The sequence below is a fragment of the Salmo salar genome, chromosome 04 (assembly GCF_965601325.2).
Source record: "Salmo salar chromosome 04, fSalSal1, whole genome shotgun sequence".
NCBI classification, from domain to species: Eukaryota; Metazoa; Chordata; class Actinopteri; order Salmoniformes; family Salmonidae; genus Salmo; species Salmo salar.
In genome coordinates this window covers 6628287-6646513 of record NC_138294.1, presented here as the reverse complement: position 1 = coordinate 6646513, position 18227 = coordinate 6628287, and the positions used below count along the sequence as shown (strand labels likewise).

The 18227-nt window shown below is 42.5% G+C and overlaps 1 long non-coding RNA gene across 1 annotated transcript; it reads left to right on the top strand.

Moving 5' to 3' along the window:
* The first annotated feature begins 5123 nt into the window (after positions 1-5123).
* LOC106592562 (uncharacterized) lies at positions 5124-11390 on the top strand. The gene is made up of 2 exons (XR_014392045.1): positions 5124-5695; positions 10656-11390. It is a non-coding gene; the product is annotated as an uncharacterized LOC106592562 (long non-coding RNA).
* The last annotated feature ends 6837 nt before the right edge of the window (positions 11391-18227 follow it).

Genomic DNA, 18227 nt, shown 5'->3' with positions numbered 1-18227 from the left:
CCCACTTGAATCAAAATGTAGCTAGCTGTTTTCTACAAGTTGTCCTCTAACCAGTGATGTACACATTATTCCCAGATTCCATGTGGTTTTTGAGCTGTTAGTTTTAACAGGACATGCAACCTCATCTCCCCACTCTCACGCAATTGATTTCAACATGATATCGATGAGTGATGACAAATAAGTGTTTCATTCCTTTGTTTAGCGACCCCTAAATTGTAAGGTATCACTCCAAAATGTAGCTGACTGTCTTCTGCAGGTTGTCCTCTAACCAGTGAGGTAAAATATATCTCCCATTTCCATGTTTTTTAGTGGTGTTAGTTTCAACAGCACGTACAACCTGATTTTCCCCTTAATGGATATCAGTGATGTATTGCTACTAAACAGCAGTGTTGTTGTTGCTGGTGCAGTTTATAAGGTGTTTAAAAACATACAAGTAATATGATTATGGCAGATGTTTGTGTGTATATACATGTTTTATTATTCCATGCCTCACCATTAAGTGAATTATTGCCAATACATATTAACAAAGGGGTGTACATTTGATTTTCATATTTCATATTATGTAACATTTAGTAATGATAATTATTTATGCAACCAGCTTACCATTTTTGGGTACAATTATATTGACATTGTTGCCCTGCTATTAGAATATCAGGGTTCATTCTCGGAGGTGCCAACCCAAATGTACTAGAGCATGACATTGGGGACTGGGCCCAGATCCAACAACATGCCTATCTAGTGAACCCTGAAAAGAGAGAGAAGCTCCGCAGTGAGGTGGAAAGCTACTACCGATATTGCAGGAGTTTCCTCTTGAAATCAGACCGTGGTAAGGACAACTTGGTTGCTGAAATTCTCAATGGTGGGCAGTCAAAAATGTTTTGCGTTTCGCCAGTGCGTTGCCATGGATCCCAATTTATTTTGACTGCATGTTTCTCTGTATTGGAGATGAGTTTTGTTTGGGCTCGTTCCAAGGGGACGAGAGTTCTAGAAGCAAGTGAGTTTTAGGAAGACGAGAGTTCTAGAAGCTAGTGAGTTTTAGGAAGACGAGATTTCTAGAAGCTAGTGAGTTTTAGGAAGACGAGAGTTCTAGAAGCTAGTGAGTTTTAGGAAGACGAGAGTTCTAGAAGCTAGTGAGTTTTAGGAAGACGAGAGTTCTAGAAGCAAGTGAGTTTTAGGAAGACGAGAGTTCTAGAAGCTAGTGAGTTTTAGGAAGACGAGATTTCTAGAAGCTAGTGAGTTTTAGGAAGACGAGAGTTCTAGAAGCTAGTGAGTTTAAAAAAAAATTACATTGTAGAAAAATATATATATTTAAAAATAGGTGTGTTTTCTTGTTTTTAATTGTTGACAGCCAGTAGACACCATGTTTATATTGGTGAAGGTGAAGCATTGTAGTTGATTATAATGTGAAATGGAAGTTGTTTTCTGTTGATGGTGAGCAAACTTGTCCAACAAAAATATAGGACGTATTTGTTGTCTTAAGGGAGAAGGTGTTACAGGCTTTGGTTTTTCCATTTATGTTTTGAGGTTGGACTTTAGCACGTCTAGCTCGTTAGCACGTCTAGGTCGTTAGCACGTCTAGGTCGTTAGCACGTCTAGCACGACTAGCCCGTTAGCAGGTCTTGCTCGTTAGCACGTCTAGCTCGTTAGCAGGTCTAGCTCGTTAGCACGTCTAGCTCGTTAGCACGTAGGACACACTGATTGGTGTCACCTCATTAGTCAGTTTGTGTTCCACCTGTGCTGTGGGAAGGTATTTCACCTGAGCTGGTCCAGGTGCTATTTAAGAGTGTCTGGCCCAGTATGCCAGTTGTCTTCAAAGACGTGGAGGGTCAACAACTTTAGTTACGCTACCTTTTTGGTTTGCGTCCTGTCTTTAAGTTTGGTGTGGGTTTTTCTTTTGTTTGCCTCTTCTTGGGCAGATTTAGTGGCTGTCTTTTAGGTCCCAGTTGTTGTTACTAGTCAACTTTCAGTGGACACCCCCATAGTGTCTTTCAGAACCCCTCCTAAAACCCCACCTGTTTAGTTGTGGTTGTTGTCAGTGACTCTTTGTTAGTTCCTCTTCTATTTAAGGGACATTTCTGGTTTTCTTGCTGGGGAACGTAACAACAAACAATGGAGTAAAACAAGCTTATATTTTGGGTTGGATATTGCATCCAATTCTTAATATTTTAATCAATGATATTTCCTTACAATGCTCATTAATCTTTCAGTTGTTATTCTTATATTTTTTTTTTATCCTGTTGTGGTAAATATTTATGTTTATTTACTTTGTATTTTCCTGTGAAGCCATTGTGTTGCATGCATGTCTGAAATGTGCTGTATAAATAAAGCTTGATTTGAACATATTGAAGAAATATGCGCAAAGCAACACATATCTTAGTCCAACTTAGTATGAAAAACAGTATCAGTCGGACTTTTCCAGCCTGCTGAAGGAGTGGTAAACACCACCCCTGGCTCTACCAGGGGCTTGAGGTGGTCTCCCACAGCTCCTCTTATATCATGTTCTGTGGCCTTGCCGTTCCATTTCTTGACAGCCGCTGCAACACAGAAACACATTTAGTTGTATTATATAAAACACTCAAAGTAATGGATATGGAGCATCTATGGCCTCAGTTACACCTGGCACCTAAATGTGACTTCTGTCATCTAAAATTCACCCTCACCTTTGATGTGCATGAAACAAGTTATCTGGACATTTTGATTAAGAGGGAGAGGAGTGGCTTTAGCACAGACCTATACAGGAAGCCAACGGACAGGAAATCCCTGTTAGCTTCCACCCTACACCCCTAGAAAATAGTCTCTCCGTCAGCCAATACTGTCGCATAAGCAGGTTTTGTGGTACACAGAGTGACTATGACAAACAAGCCGACTGTCTGGATGAGTGTTTCAGACAGCGGGGTTACCCAGAGGACTGTCTGGATGAGTGTTTCAGACAGCGGGGTTACCCAGAGGACTGTCTGGATGAGTGTTTCAGACAGCGGGGTTACCCAGAGGACTGTCTGGATGAACGTTTCAGAAAGCGGGGTAACCCAGAGGACTGTCTGGATGAGCGTTTCAGACAGCGACAATGCTTCCTTCAGTACTCCCCAAACCTCCCCTCCCTCCAGATCAACATGTTCAATGCTTCCTTCAGTACTCCCCAAACCTCCCTCCCTCCAGACCAACACGTTCAATGCTTCCTTCAGTACTCCCCAAACCTCCCTCCCTCCAGACCAACACGTTCAATGCTTCCTTCATTACTCCCCAAACCTCCCTCCCTCCAGACCAACACGTTCAATGCTTCCTTCAGTTCTCCCCAAACCTCCCTCCCTCCAGATCAACATGTTCAATGCTTCCTTCAGTTCTCCCCAAACCTCCCCTCCCTTCAGACCAACGTGTTCAATGCTTCCTTCAGTTCTCCCCAAACCTCCCTCCCTCCAGACCAACATGTTCAATGCTTCCTTCAGTACTCCCCAAACCTCCCTCCCTTCAGAGCAACATGTTCAATGCTTCCTTCAGTACTCCCCAAACCTCCCCTCCCTTCAGAGCAACACGTTCAATGCTTCCTTCAGTACTCCCCAAACCTCCCCTCCCTCCAGATCAACATGTTCAATGCTTCCTTCAGTACTCCCCAAACCTCCCTCCCTCCAGACCAACACGTTCAATGCTTCCTTCAGTACTCCCCAAACCTCCCTCCCTCCAGACCAACACGTTCAATGCTTCCTTCAGTACTCCCCAAACCTCCCTCCCTCCAGACCAACACGTTCAATGCTTCCTTCAGTACTCCCCAAACCTCCCTCCCTCCAGACCAACACGTTCAATGCTTCCTTCAGTACTCCCCAAACCTCCCTCCCTCCAGAGCAACACGTTCAATGCTTCCTTCAGTACTCCCCAAACCTCCCCTCCCTTCAGACCAACACGTTCAATGCTTCCTTCAGTTCTCCCCAAACCTCCCTCCCTCCAGATCAACATGTTCAATGCTTCCTTCAGTACTCCCCAAACCTCCCTCCCTCCAGACCAACATGTTCAATGCTTCCTTCAGTACTCCCCAAACCTCCCCTCCCTCCAGACCAACATGTTCACTGCTTCCTTCAGTTCTCCCCAAACCTCCCTCCCTCCAGACCAACATGTTCAATGCTTCCTTCAGTACTCCCCAAACCTCCCCTCCCTCCAGACCAACATGTTCAATGCTTCCTTCAGTTCTCCCCAAACCTCCCTCCCTCCAGACCAACATGTTCAATGCTTCCTTCAGTTCTCCCCAAACCTCCCTCCCTCCAGACCAACATGTTCAATGCTTCCTTCAGTTCTCCCCAAACCTCCCTCCCTCCAGATCAACACGTTCAATGCTTCCTTCAGTTCTCCCCACTTGGTAAACAGTTGGACCACATCATTAAAACACTGGCACGTCTTGATCATTGATCCACAACTGGAAAAGACGATTAAAGAACCCCGACGGGTAGTCTTCAGACACGCCCCCAACATCAGTCAAATGGTGGTGAGGTCTGATCTTCCACCACAGCCACGTAGTACTTTCCTAGACAATGTGCCGGACGGTATATTATTGATGTGGCCCATGTACCCAGTGTAACTTTACCAGAAAAAAAAGCTACTTTTCTCCACGGACTGCAGGCGACAGGCTCAAGTCATGGTTGATTGGTCGATTGTAGCGGTAGTCATTTCGATGGCGACTTACTTTACAGTTATTTAGACCGCGGTGGTTATTGAAGTTGTGGTTTTGTGGAAGAAACCGTTGTTGTGCATCATCTTTCAACGCTCCAATACCTGATAATGACCAAACCTGTAGAGGCTATTTGGGAATTTAACTTCAATTAACCTGAAAGTGTTCATAGTAGAAACATCTGTTGTGATGGTAGAATGTGGAAAGACCCACCTCATTGGTTAATATTCACTGTAGTATTACCATCTGTTGTGTTGGTAGAATGTGTAAAGACCCACCTCATTGGTTAATATTCACTGTAGTAGAAACATCTGTTGTGTTGGTAGAATGTAGAAGTAGGTTTTAAATTCATAATTATTACAAATCTGCAGTTGTCTGACTATTATATTATTATTTAATGAAAGAAATGTAAAAATGCACTTTTTGTCTGGAAATAAAAGAAACATTTATCTGCGTTAACCACTCCAGTCAACAGATGGCGATATGTGTTTTTCAGGCGATGCTTTCAGCGTGACGTATAATGTAGTGGACGGGACGCTTCTTCAACAACATCTAGTCAGCCACCTCGGTAGCTTCCTAGCCGAAACATTCAAGCTGTTCAGACTGCTTCGGTGTATATTTGCCTCTGTATTTGGAACATAATTCTGTCTTTTAACTAGTTTCCCCATTTAATGTGATATTTCCGTTTAGTCAGGTAACGGTAGCTGGCTTGATAAATGAGCCTGTCACTAGGCTAGTCGCTAACTAGCTAGGTTAGCTGGCTAACATCCCCGACCATGAGCTCACCAAGCTACTGCCCTCCTGCTAAAAAAGAGGTCTGCTGGAAGGAGAAAGAAGGTATTTGGCTGAACGTTGTCGTGAAAGAGGAGAATGAAGAGGAGGATGTCACAGTAAATGAAGAAGTAGAGGGAGAGGCTGTTACAGAGAAAGAAGAGGAAGAAAACGATTATACTTTTTTTGGAGTGAATGAAGGAGAGATAACTGTCATTTTGAAGGAGGAGGAGAGGGAAGAAGAGGAGACAGAAGATCTGAGTAACACCAGTAAGTCCTGTCTTGAAAATAGTTGTTTTAATGATGCGTGGTTTTAAACGGCATTCTATTCTAGTTCTGATCTTAAATGCCGTTTTAATGTAGGAATTGATAAAGCTACACTGTAAGATGTGAATACCATCAACAAGCTGGCCAACAACAAAACTTTAACAATGGATTTGCACGCAAAATCACAACTTAAATGTCTCACGGAATGGACTTGTCTTCATTCAATACTGCAATTCCATCGTACTAAACTGGAGGCGATTCCGAGCCCACTGTTGACTGCGGTCAAGTGTGCCGACAGTCGCAAAACGCGGTCAGGCCATCTGCTCTTCAGTTTCTTCCTGAATTTGCGTGCGTGAATACACTTTACGGAATGGCGTTTTTTCAGGTAGGGAAACTGAGTTGAATGGACTCTCATGCCCAGATAGTCGAGACGATGGCTACAAATCATTCCAAGCAAACCGTTTGAAGCAAACTTATTCAATCTTCCATAATAAAAATGATACCAAATCGTTTATTTAATTTTCGCGTTATCATAAAGTACTTTATCATTGCTAGAGTGCCAAGCGTAGGCTGGAGTGGTGTAAACGCTACAGCATACAATGACATTCTAGACCATTCTGTGCTTCCAACTTTGTGGCAACATTTTGGGGAAGGCCCTTTGCTGTTTCAGCATGACAATGCCCCTGGACCTAGGTCCATACAGAAATGGTTTGTTGAGATCGGTGTAGAAGAACTTGACTGGCCTGCACAGATCCCTGACCTCAACCCCATCAAACACCTTTGGGATGAAGTGGAACGCCGACTGCGAGCCAGGCCTAATCGCCCAACATCAGTTCCCGACCTCACTAATGCTCTTGTGGCTGAATGGAAGCAAGTCCCCCACAGCAATGTTCCGACATCTAGTGGAAAGCCTTCCCAGAAGAGTGGAGGCTGTTATAGCAGCAAAGGGGGGACCAATCCCCTTTTTAATTCACTTGATTTTGGAATAAGATGTTCGACAAGCAGGTGTCCACATACGTTCGGTCATGTAGTGTATCTAGCGTATTCCAAAGTTACTCTATAATTCTGTCACCGAAATAAATGTTGCTGTGGTTACAGCAGCTAGCGTAATCCTTACAATTTGGAAGGGTCATGGCCACTCCTACTCTGAAACAGTGGACAGTATCTATAGGACTTATTAAGGAAGTCAGACATGGTGTATGACTAGATTATGAACAGTATCTATAGGACTTTATTAAGGAAGTCAGACATGGTGTATGACTAGATTATGAACAGTATCTATAGGACTTATTAAGGAAGTCAGACATGGTGTATGACTAGATCATGATATTTACTGTATATCATCCTAGCAGGCAGGCATAGACACTTTCCTGTATATCATCCTAGCAGGTAGGCGGACAGAGATACAGTTGATGTCGGAAGTTTAAATACACCTTAGCCAAATACGTTTAAACTCAGTTTTTCACAATTCCTGACATTTAATCCTAGTAAAAATGCACTGTCTTCGGTCAGTTAGGATCACCTCTTTATTTTAAGAATGTCATGTCAAAATAATAGTAGAGAGAATTATTTTTTTCAGCTTTTATTTCTTTCAAAACATTCCCAGTGGGTCAGACGTTTGCATACACTCAATTAGTATTTGGTAGCATTGCCTTTAAATTGTTTAACTTGGGTCAAATGTTTCGGGTAGCCTTCCACAAGCTTCCCACAATAAGTTGGGTGAATTTTGGCCCATTCCTCGTGACAGAGCTGGTGTAACTTAATCAGGTTTGTAGGCCTCCTTGCTCACACTCGCTTTTTCATTTCTGCCCACAAATGTTCTATAGGATTGAGGTCAGGGCTTTGTGATGGCCACTCCAACACCTTGACTTTGTTGTCCTTAAGCCATTTTTCCTGAACTTTGGAAGTTTGCTTGGGGTCATTGTCCATTTGGAAGACCCATTTGCAACCAAGCTTTAACTTCCTGACTGATGTCTTGATGTTGCTTCAGTATATCCACATACTTTTCCACCCTCATGATGCCATCTATTTTGTGAAGTGCACCAGTCCCTCCTGCAGCAAAGCACCCCCACAACATCATGCTGCCACCCCGTACTTCAAGGTTGGGATGGTGTTCCTCGGCTTGCAAGCCTCCCCCTTTTTCCTCCAAACATAATGATGGTCATTATGGCCAAACAGTTCTATTTTTGTTTCATCAGACTAGAGGACATTTCTCCAAAAAGTATGATATTTGTCCCCATGTGCAGTTGCAAACCGTAGTCTGGCTTTTTTATGGCGTTTTGGAGCAGTGGCTTCTCCTTGCTGAGCTGCCTTTCCAGGTTAGGTCGATAAAGGACTCGTTTTACTGTGGATATAGATACTTTTGTACCTATTTCCTCCAGCAACTTCACAAGGTTCTTTGCTGCTGTTCTGGGATTGATTTGCACGTTTCGCACCAAAGTACGTCTCCTTCCAAAGCGGTATGACGGCTGCGTGGTCCCACTGTGTTTATACTTGCATACTATTGTTTATACAGATGAACGTGGTACCCTCAGGAATTTGGAAATTCCTCCCAAGGATGAACCAGACTTGTGGAAGTCTAAAAAATAAATCTGAGGTTTTGGCTGATTTCTTTTGATTTTCCCGTGATGTCAAGCAAAGAGGCACTGAGTTTGAAGGTAGGCCTTGAAATACATCCACAGGTACACCTCCAATTGACTCAAATGATGTCAATTAACCTATCAGAAGCTTCTAAAGCCATGACATCATTTTCTGGAATTTTCCAAGCTGTTTAAAGGCACAGTCAACTTAGTGTATGTAAACTTCTGACTCACTGGAATTGTGATACAGTGAATTATAAGTGAAATAATATGTCTGTAAACAATTGTTGGGAAAATTACTTGTATCATGCACAAAGTAGATGTCCTAACCGACTTGCCAAAACTATACATTGTTAACAAGAAATTTGTGGAGTGGTTGAAAAACAAGTTTTAATGACTCCCACCTAAGTGTATGTAAACTTCTGACTTCAACTGTGGATGTGTGTGATCAAGTAGACCTCTGTCAGTGGAGACAGGAAGCACCAAGTAGACCTCTGTCAGTGGAGACAGGAAGCACCAAGGAGACCTCCGTCAGTGGAGACAGGAAGCACCAAGGAGACCTCCGTCAGTGGAGACAGGAAGCACCAAGGAGACCTCTGTCAGTGGAGACAGGAAGCACCAAGGAGATCTCAGTCAGTGGAGACAGGAAGCACCAAGGAGATCTCAGTCAGTGGAGACAGGAAGCACCAAGGAGATCTCAGTCAGTGGAGACAGGAAGCACCAAGGAAACCTCAGTCAGTGGAGACAGGAAGCACCAAGGAGATCTCAGTCAGTGGAGACAGGAAGCACCAAGGAGATCTCAGTCAGTGGAGACAGGAAGCACCAAGGAGATCTCAGTCAGTGGAGACAGGAAGCACCAAGGAAACCTCCGTCAGTGGAGACAGGAAGCACCAAGGAGACCTCTGTCAGTGGAGACAGGAAGCACCAAGGAGACCTCCGTCAGTGGAGACAGGAAGCACCAAGGAGATCTCAGTCAGTGGAGACAGGAAGCACCAAGGAGATCTCAGTCAGTGGAGACAGGAAGCACCAAGGAGATCTCAGTCAGTGGAGACAGGAAGCACCAAGGAGATCTCAGTCAGTGGAGACAGGAAGCACCAAGGAGATCTCAGTCAGTGGAGACAGGAAGCACCAAGGAGATCTCAGTCAGTGGAGACAGGAAGCACCAAGGAGACCTCCGTCACCTGAATCTGGCTCTCCTCTAAAGAAAAATATATTTGTTTATGCTTAATTCTTTCATAACATTAACAAGTTATTTATTCATGGTTCATTCAATTATGTATAATGTGCCTTGAGCAAATTTGTTTCTTTCAATTATGTGTTGTGATTTTACCAAAATATACAGCTCACGTTTATGACATTGGTAACATTATCCTAGTAAACACCTGACTGCAGGACATTGAGGAAAATGTCTCATTGGGCCAGCTGATGGGCCCTGGGCAAATCTCTGTACTGGGAGTACTCTGACATGACTTCCTCTGGTGTAATTATGCCTTAGTCAAGTGCTCCTTGTAAAAGGCAACCAGACTCCTCAACTCCTCCTGACCATACTGACTGACAGAGTCTCTGACTAAGAACCACACAGAGACCTGCATTTTCTAGTCACCTTAATAATACTTGTGAAAACTGACTTTAGGTGATTGAGGGATCTAGTCTAGATGACCGTAAATTCTGGACTATAAGCCGCAACTTTTTTCCCACGCTTTGAACCTCGCGTCTTAAACAATGACGCGGCTAATATATGGATTTTTCCCGCTTTCAATTTTTATTTCTAAAAAAAACCACATTCTGTGACGTGCTCAGTTTTTTGGCGGTATGAAGCTTTCATTAGACCAATGAAATTGCCGGACGGGTTAAGGTCAAACAACTTTTTTGTTTACTGTTTAGATTAAATCGAGCGCTCTCAAACTTCCCATCATTCTGATTACGGTAGTCATTTTGTCACCCTCATCATGGCAAAGACACGGAGATGCAGCTTTCAAGTTGAAGGCGATTGATCTGGCTGTTGGAAAAGGAAATAGAGCTGCTGCACGGGAGCTTGGTCTTAATGAGTCGATGATAAGACGTTGGAAACAGCAGCGTGAGGAATTCACTCAGTGCAAAAAGACAACTAAAGCTTACTGCTTATTTTTTGTTACAAGCCGTGTTTCGTTAAAGCCTGTGTAAAGTTCATTTGTTTCAATGTACCGGTAGGCACCTGCGGCTTATAGACATGTGCGGCTTATTTATGTTCAAAATAATATATATTTTTAAATTCAGTGGGTGCGGCTTATATTCAGGTGCGCTTAATAGTCCGGAAATTACAGGAATACGTCATAGGAAGTTTTATCATGTGGAGGTTTCATTCAGGTTTCTGTTTAATTAAATAATCTGTTTGTCTTTGACAGGAGAGAGACCAGACTCTCCTTCTGACAGCAGGAAGAGTCCTTCAGGGAAACCAGACCCCGAGACGTCCAAACCAGCAGGCGGACATCACTGCTCCCAGTGTGGAAAGAGTTTTACTCAGTTAGGGAGCCTGAGAATACATAAGAGAATACACACTGGAGAGAAGCCTTACCACTGTTCCCAATGCGGAATGACGTTTACCCAGTTAGGGAGCCTGCAAAACCATGAGAGGGGACACACAGGGGAAAAGCTTTTCCAATGTTCCCATTGTGGAAAGAGTTTTGGCCAGGTAGGAAACCTGAACAAGCATGTGAGGACACACACAGGTAAGAAGATGTACCGCTGCTTCCAGTGTGGAGAGAGATTTACCCGGTTAAGGTACCTGAAAGAGCATGAACGAATACATACAAATACACAGGAGGAGACATACCACTGCTCTCATTGTGGAAAGACATTTTCCCAGTCAGAGAACCTGAAAACACATGAGAGAATCAAGAGGCTGTGTTCTGACTTGTGTTTTTGACTGAGAATTTGTGTTTTTGTTTGGGCTGTCAGACTTCAGTTCACTTTGTGTAATGTTAGTGCACTATTTTTTAATTGTGATTAACCCATTGTCTGAAAAGGTTAAAAACACACTGAAAACATCCAAAATACATACTATATACCGCTAACATCTACAATGCCATGTAAAAACAAGATGACATTGAGGTTAAATAAAGTGTGCTTTATCAATGGAACATATTTTGACATGTCCACTGTGGGGCTCTGTAGAGTCATAATATCCATAAAAACTAGAGGTCAAACAGGGAGATGGTTCACATCGTTTTTCCACCATTCATTTTTCCCATAGGGCTGTGTTTTGTTTAGGCTTACCCTGGTGTGACGTTTTGATAACCATGTAAATATCTCTAGGACAAGGTGACTGAGGACACAGTGTGTTGTGAATTTATTGTAATGTTTTTAAAATGGTATAACTGCCTTTATTTTTGCTGGACCCCAGGAAGAGTAGCTGCTGCCTTGGCAGGAACTAATGGTGATCCATAATAAACCCCAGAAAGAGTAGCTGCTGCCTTGGCAGAAACTAATGGTGATCCATAATAAACCCCAGGAAGAGTAGCTGCTGCCTTGGCAGGTACTAATGGGGATCCATAATAAATACAAATACTTTTATCAATATATTTGTCTCTCTTTACTCTCGGATTCGAAAATGCTAATTAGCATCAAAGTAGACGACATGCAAGACTACAAATCCCTGCTCTAGAAAGAGTATTGGTGGTTACAAACTTCTTACATTTAACAATGATGGAGGCCATTGTGTTCTTGGGGACCGTAAATGCTGCAGACATTTTTTGGTACCTTTCCCCAGGTCTTTGCCTCGACACAATCCTGTCTCAGAGCTCTACGGACAATTCCTTTGACCTCATGGCTTGGTTTTTGCTCTGACGTGAACTGTAAACTGTGGGACCTTATATAGACAGGTGTGTGCCTTTCCAAATCATGTCTAATTAATTGCATTTACCACAGGTGGACTCCAATCAAGTTGTAGAAACATCTCAAGGATGATCAATGGAATCAGGATGCATCTGAGCTCAATTTCGAGTCTCATAGCAAAGAGTCTGAATACTTAAGTAAATACATGTGCAAAAGTGTATAAAAATCTGTTTTTGATTTGTTATTATGGGGTATTGTGTGTTGATTGATGAGGGGAAAAAATATAATTCCATTTTAGAATGAGGCTGAAATGTAACTAAATGTGGAAAAGTGAATGGGTCTGAATACTTAACGAATGCACTGTCTACCGCTGGCAAAGTTTTCTACCGCTGGCAAAGTTTTCTACCATTGGCAGTTTTGTACACAGTCACGTGATACGTGGTATAGAAAAGTCCAATCTTAGGAGAGTACATGGGAGGCACTATACTGTGTGTCTGCAGGTGTCTATCTGGTCAAAACCACTGATACAGGTGCCCCTCCACCCTCTGGTGGGATGGATCATGTCTACAGATGTATATAAGCTGTTCCCAAGATGGTAGCATGTCAAGTCGTTTGTGTCTAGTACATTTTAACCTACTAATAACCTATTTATTTATGGCTGAGTAACTTCTTTGTTGTGTAGTGCAAACTATTTTATTTTTGCTGCTGTAAAGATCACGGGTCTTCCTCAACTTGGCACTTCAACTCGGCACTGAAGTTTACCAAAGTAACCCGATCTCTGGCTGGCCTGAGTTCCTTCTTCATCCACGGAGTGTCTCGTCCAAGCCGCTCCTTTTTGCTCTTCGTCTGGCTGTCAGTGGCAGCTCATCAATCCCCAACCCGCTCTCTCAATCGACCTCAACACCCAATCTACTCACACGTGCAAATACTCACATTCAGATTTACATATACGCTGTCCCTCTCTCCCCTTACCTTCATTGGGCTCTATTATTTACATTTGTCAGAGAAAATGACAGTTTTCATGGTATTGCTTTATGCACTGACTTTAACGAGATCTGGAGAAAACGAACATTGTCGCTGGGTGAGTACATCTGACAATGTGCTCTCCCGTCCATTGGACATTTTGTTTGCAGGAACTCGCTCCTTTTTACTCGTTCCACTCGTCCAAGTGCCGATGTATTTGTGGCATGATGTGAAGATTACGAATTTGTGTCACTACCAAAGTCTAATGGTTTTAAATGACTGTTTTGTATTGTCTGGAAACTCACTTGTAGACTTCGCTTGCAGTAGGTCTCTTAAAAAAGAGAAGCCGTGCAAAGTTATTAAACAGAGGTGCCTAGTTATTCTTCTATTGTTGATATCAGGTAACGTGCAGCCTAACCCTGGCCCTGATATGCAATGTCTCCAAACCCCCTCTGATTTGAAATCAAGATCTGGTCTTGGTATTTTTCATTTAAATGTACACAGCCTGTTGTCAAAAATGGATGGGGTTAGGATTTGGGCTAAATCAACTGATGCTGATATAATTGTGTTTTCTGAAACCTGGCTCAGCAAGTCTGTTCTTGATACGGATATTTGTATAACTGGTTACAATGTTTATCGCACTGATCGGGTTAAGAAAGGTGGGGGTGTGGCTATATATGTAAAAACAAAATTCCCTGTAAGTGTGGCAAAGTCTGAAACTATTTGTAAACAGTTGGAATTTCTTGCTTTGAATATTGAGGTTTCTAAGGGTCTTTCTCTAACTGTGATTGGCTGTTATAGACCCCCCTCTGCTCTCGGTGATGCATTTTCTTCTTTGACGCACCTCATGTCTAATCTTCTTTACAGTGAAATGATTTTGATTGGTGATCTCAACTGGTGTTGGTTAATGCCGGTGTCTGATGATTTAAAAATGTTTTGTAATTCTATGAATCTTACCCAGTTGATTAACTCACCCACTCGCCCAAATCTAAAATGCCCAGATAAATCTACCCTGATTGATTTGATATTGACAAATGTTCCACATAAATATTCTGCGGTTGGTGTTTTTTGTAATGATTTAAGTGACCATTGTGCTGTTGTTGCTATTAGAAATACTAAGATTTCTAAGTCTAACCCGCGTTTTATTCGTAAGAGAAATCTGAAGTGTTTCATTGAGCAGGCTTTCTTTCATGATTGGTTTTATTTTGACTGGAGCAAGATTGAGCTTATCCCTGATGTGGAAACTGCCTGGAAATTCTTTCAGGATGGTTTTCTCCAAATAGTAAACAGACATGCTCCATTCCGCAGGTTCAGGGTTAAAGGGAGGGATAATCCATGGTTTTCGTCTGAGCTTTCTTGCATTGTTCACGACCGTAATCTAGCCTGGGCTAAAGCAAGGAAATCGTGTTCTGATGCTGATTGGCTTGTTTTTAGGCAGTTACGAAACAAGTGTTTTTCTCTTCTCAGGAAGGCCAAGTCTGAATATTTTATGTCTGTTACCACTGATAACCTGAATGACCCTAGAAAGTTTTGGAAGGCTATTAGTGTATGTCTGGTAACAGTAATGTTAATGAATTACCGTCATGTGTATTGAAGGACTCTGTTGCTATATATGACAAAACTGAAATGCTGAATTGTTTCAATGAGCACTTTGTATCATCTGGTAGACTGTTTGATTCAGTGTCCTCTGTCTCTGTACAACCTTGTGTTGATGAACCAGTGAGAGCTGGTCAAACTTTTAGCTTTTTGCCATTCTCAGTGCAGGTGGTACATAAGGCCCTGAAATCCTTAGATCAGAGAAAGCCTGCAGGTCCTGATCTTTTGGATCCCTGCTTTTTAAATCTGGCAGCTGATTTCATAGCTGAACCACTTGCATATCTGTTTAATCTAACCCTGGAATGTAATGAAATTCCAAAGATCTGGAAATCAGCATTTGTCCTGCCACTTTTAAAAGGGGGAGATCCAACTCTTTTAAATAATTATAGGCCAATCTCAAAGCTGTCACCCCTGGTGAAAATACTTGAAACCCTTGTGAGTGACCAGCTAAAAGAGTTTTTATATACTAACTCTATTTTATCACTGTATCAATCGGGTTTCAGGAAGAAGCATAGCACAATTACAGCAGCCATGAAGGTTTTAAATGATATCACTGAAGCTCTTGACAAAAAACAGCATTGTGTCTCACTTTTTATTGATCTCTCTAAGGCTTTTGATACAGTTGATCATGCTATACTAAGGCAGAGATTGTCGAGTGTAGGTCTTTCAGAGCATGCAGTTGCATGGTTTGTTAACTATCTGTCTGATAGAACTCAGTGCACTCAATTTGATGGGCTTAGGTCTGTTAAATTGTCTGTCTTAAATGGTGTGCCCCAAGGCTCTGTACTTGGTCCTCTCTTATTCACTATTTATATAAATAATTTAGACAAAAATGTCCAAAATGCACAACTTCATTTTTATGCTGATGATACTGTTATTTACTGTTGTGATTCATCTCTTACAAAAGCTTTCCAGAACTTGCAAACTGCTTTTAATACTGTTCAACATACCTTGTCTCAATTGAAGCTTATCCTCAATACTGACAAAACTAAACTACTGGTGTTTTCTAAAGCAAGAAATAGACCTCTGAACTTTTCACCTATTACTACCTGTCAGGGCAAGGAGATGGAGGTCGTAACCTCATAAATATCTTGGAATTTTGATTGATGATGGCCTCTCTTTTAAAATGCATATTCAACAAATTACAAAAGAATTGAAGCTGAAATTAGGATTTTATTTTAGGAATAAGGCTTGTTTTTCTTTTGAAGCCAGAAGGAGGCTAGTATCAGCTACATTTATGCCTTTACTAGACTATTTTATATATGAATGCTTCCGCTCAGTGTTTGAGATCAATTGACACCCTTTACCATGGCACTTTGAGATTTATTTTAAATTGCAAAACCCTTACGCACCACTGCACTTTATATACCAGGGTTGGCTGGCCTTCTCTAGTCACTCGTAGGCTGAGTCACTGGTATATTTTTATTTACAAAGCCATTTTGGGTTTACTACCTTTTTATTTGGGCATTTTTATTGTTCAGAAATGTGGTGGGTACTCTCTTCGTTCGCGGGACTTTATCCTGCTAACTGTTCCAAATGTCCGAACTGAATTTGGTAAAAGGGCTTTTATGTACTCTGCTCCATCGTCTTGGAACGCCTTACAAAATACTTGTAAACTGGAAGAACTTGTCCCGATTGGTATTTTCAAATCACTGATTAATGATCTTGAGACTGATTCCCTGACCTGTCAATGTTTTTAATTTGTGTTTTTGATTTTGTTATGGTTCTTACTAGATTACTTGTAGTCCTGGACCAGACAGCATCACAGGTGATATTCTCCTGGACCAGACAGCATCACAGGTGATATTCTCCTGGACCAGACAGCATCGCAGGTGTTATTCTCCTGGACCAGACAGTATCACAGGTGATATTCTCCTGGACCAGACAGCATCACAGGTGATATTCTCCTGGACCAGACAGCATCACAGGTGATATTCTCTTGGACCAGACAGCATCACAGGTGATATTCTCCTGGACCGGACAGCATCACAGGTGATATTCTCCTGGACCGGACAGCATCACAGGTGATATTCTCCTGGACCAGACAGCATCACAGGTGATATTCTCCTGGACCAGACAGCATCACAGGTGATATTCTCCTGGACCAGACAGCATCACAGGTGATATTCTCCTGGACCAGACAGCATCACAGGTGATATTCTCCTGGACCAGACAGCATCACAGGTGATATTCTCCTGGACTGGACAGCATCGCAGGTGATATTCTCCTGGACCAGACAGCATCACAGGTGATATTCTCCTGGACCAGACAGCTGGGGGATACACTATTTATACAAAAGCATAGTGCCAACTGTAAAGTTTGGTGGAATAATGGTCTGGGGTTGTTTTTCATGGTTTGGGCCCCTTAGTTCCAGTGAAGGGAAATCTTAACGCTACACCATACAATTACATTCTAGAGGATTCTGTGCTTCCAACTTTGTGGCAACAGTTTGCGGAAGGTCCTTTCCTGTTTCAGCATGACAATGCCCCTGTACACAAAGCGAGTTAAATACATGAATGGTTAGTCGTGATTGGTGTGGAGGAACTTCACAAGCCCTGACCTCAACGACGTCGAACGCCTTAGGGATGAAGTGGAACGCCGACTGCGAGCCAGGCCTAATCGCCCAACATCAGTGCCCGACCTCACTAATGCTCTTGTGGCTGAATGGAAGCAAGTCCCTTCAGCAATGTTCCAACATCTAGTGGAAAGCCTTCCCAGAAGAGTGGAGGCTGTTATAGCAGAAAAGGGGGGGACCAACTCCATGCAAATGCCCATGATTTTGGAATGAGATGTTTGACGAGCAGGTGACCACATACTTTTGTTGATTCGGTGAATATACTGCAGACAGACAGACAGACAGACAGACTACTAGTCACCCCTCCACTCTCTCCCTGAGTCCAGGCCCCAGACAGAACAGCAACACCATCAGAACTATAGCAGTCTTCATTCTGAAATGACTCTGGTCTTCTTCAGAAGTAGTGCAGTAGTCTACAGGGTTCAGAACTCACCTTTTTAAACACTTCTTATCACTCACATCATGAGGTTTCACATGTGTTTGGTTACATAGTTCCCAATGTTCTTCTTAGTGATAAAACAGCAAACATTAAGAGTGTTTACTTATCAGACCCACATATATAACAAATATACTATAATATACTATATTCATATGCTTTTAGTACTCACACATGAATCATATCGTGTATGCAGGTCATGTGTTGTTTTGAGCCAGCAGTAAAAACACAATGACAGGACAGTTCCTCTTATGACCACTAGGTGGTAATCTGGTGTCACAGACGCAGGACTGTAGACTAGAAAGAAGCATTGCACCAATTATCTCTCCTTTCTCCTAAAGTGTGCACTTGTTCCCTTCACTGAAATGACTGGTATACTAAATATAGTGGAAACGCCCTCTTGATAACAGAAGGTAGAGTCCTCTGAGTGGAACGGTGGGAGACAAACAGTATCCTCTCCCCTTCTCCCATCCTCCTCTTCTCTCTCTCCTCTTTTCTCCCCCTCTCCTCTTCTCCCCCTCTCCCCTTCTCCTCTCCTCCCTCTCCCCCCTCTCCTCTTGTCTCCTCTTCATA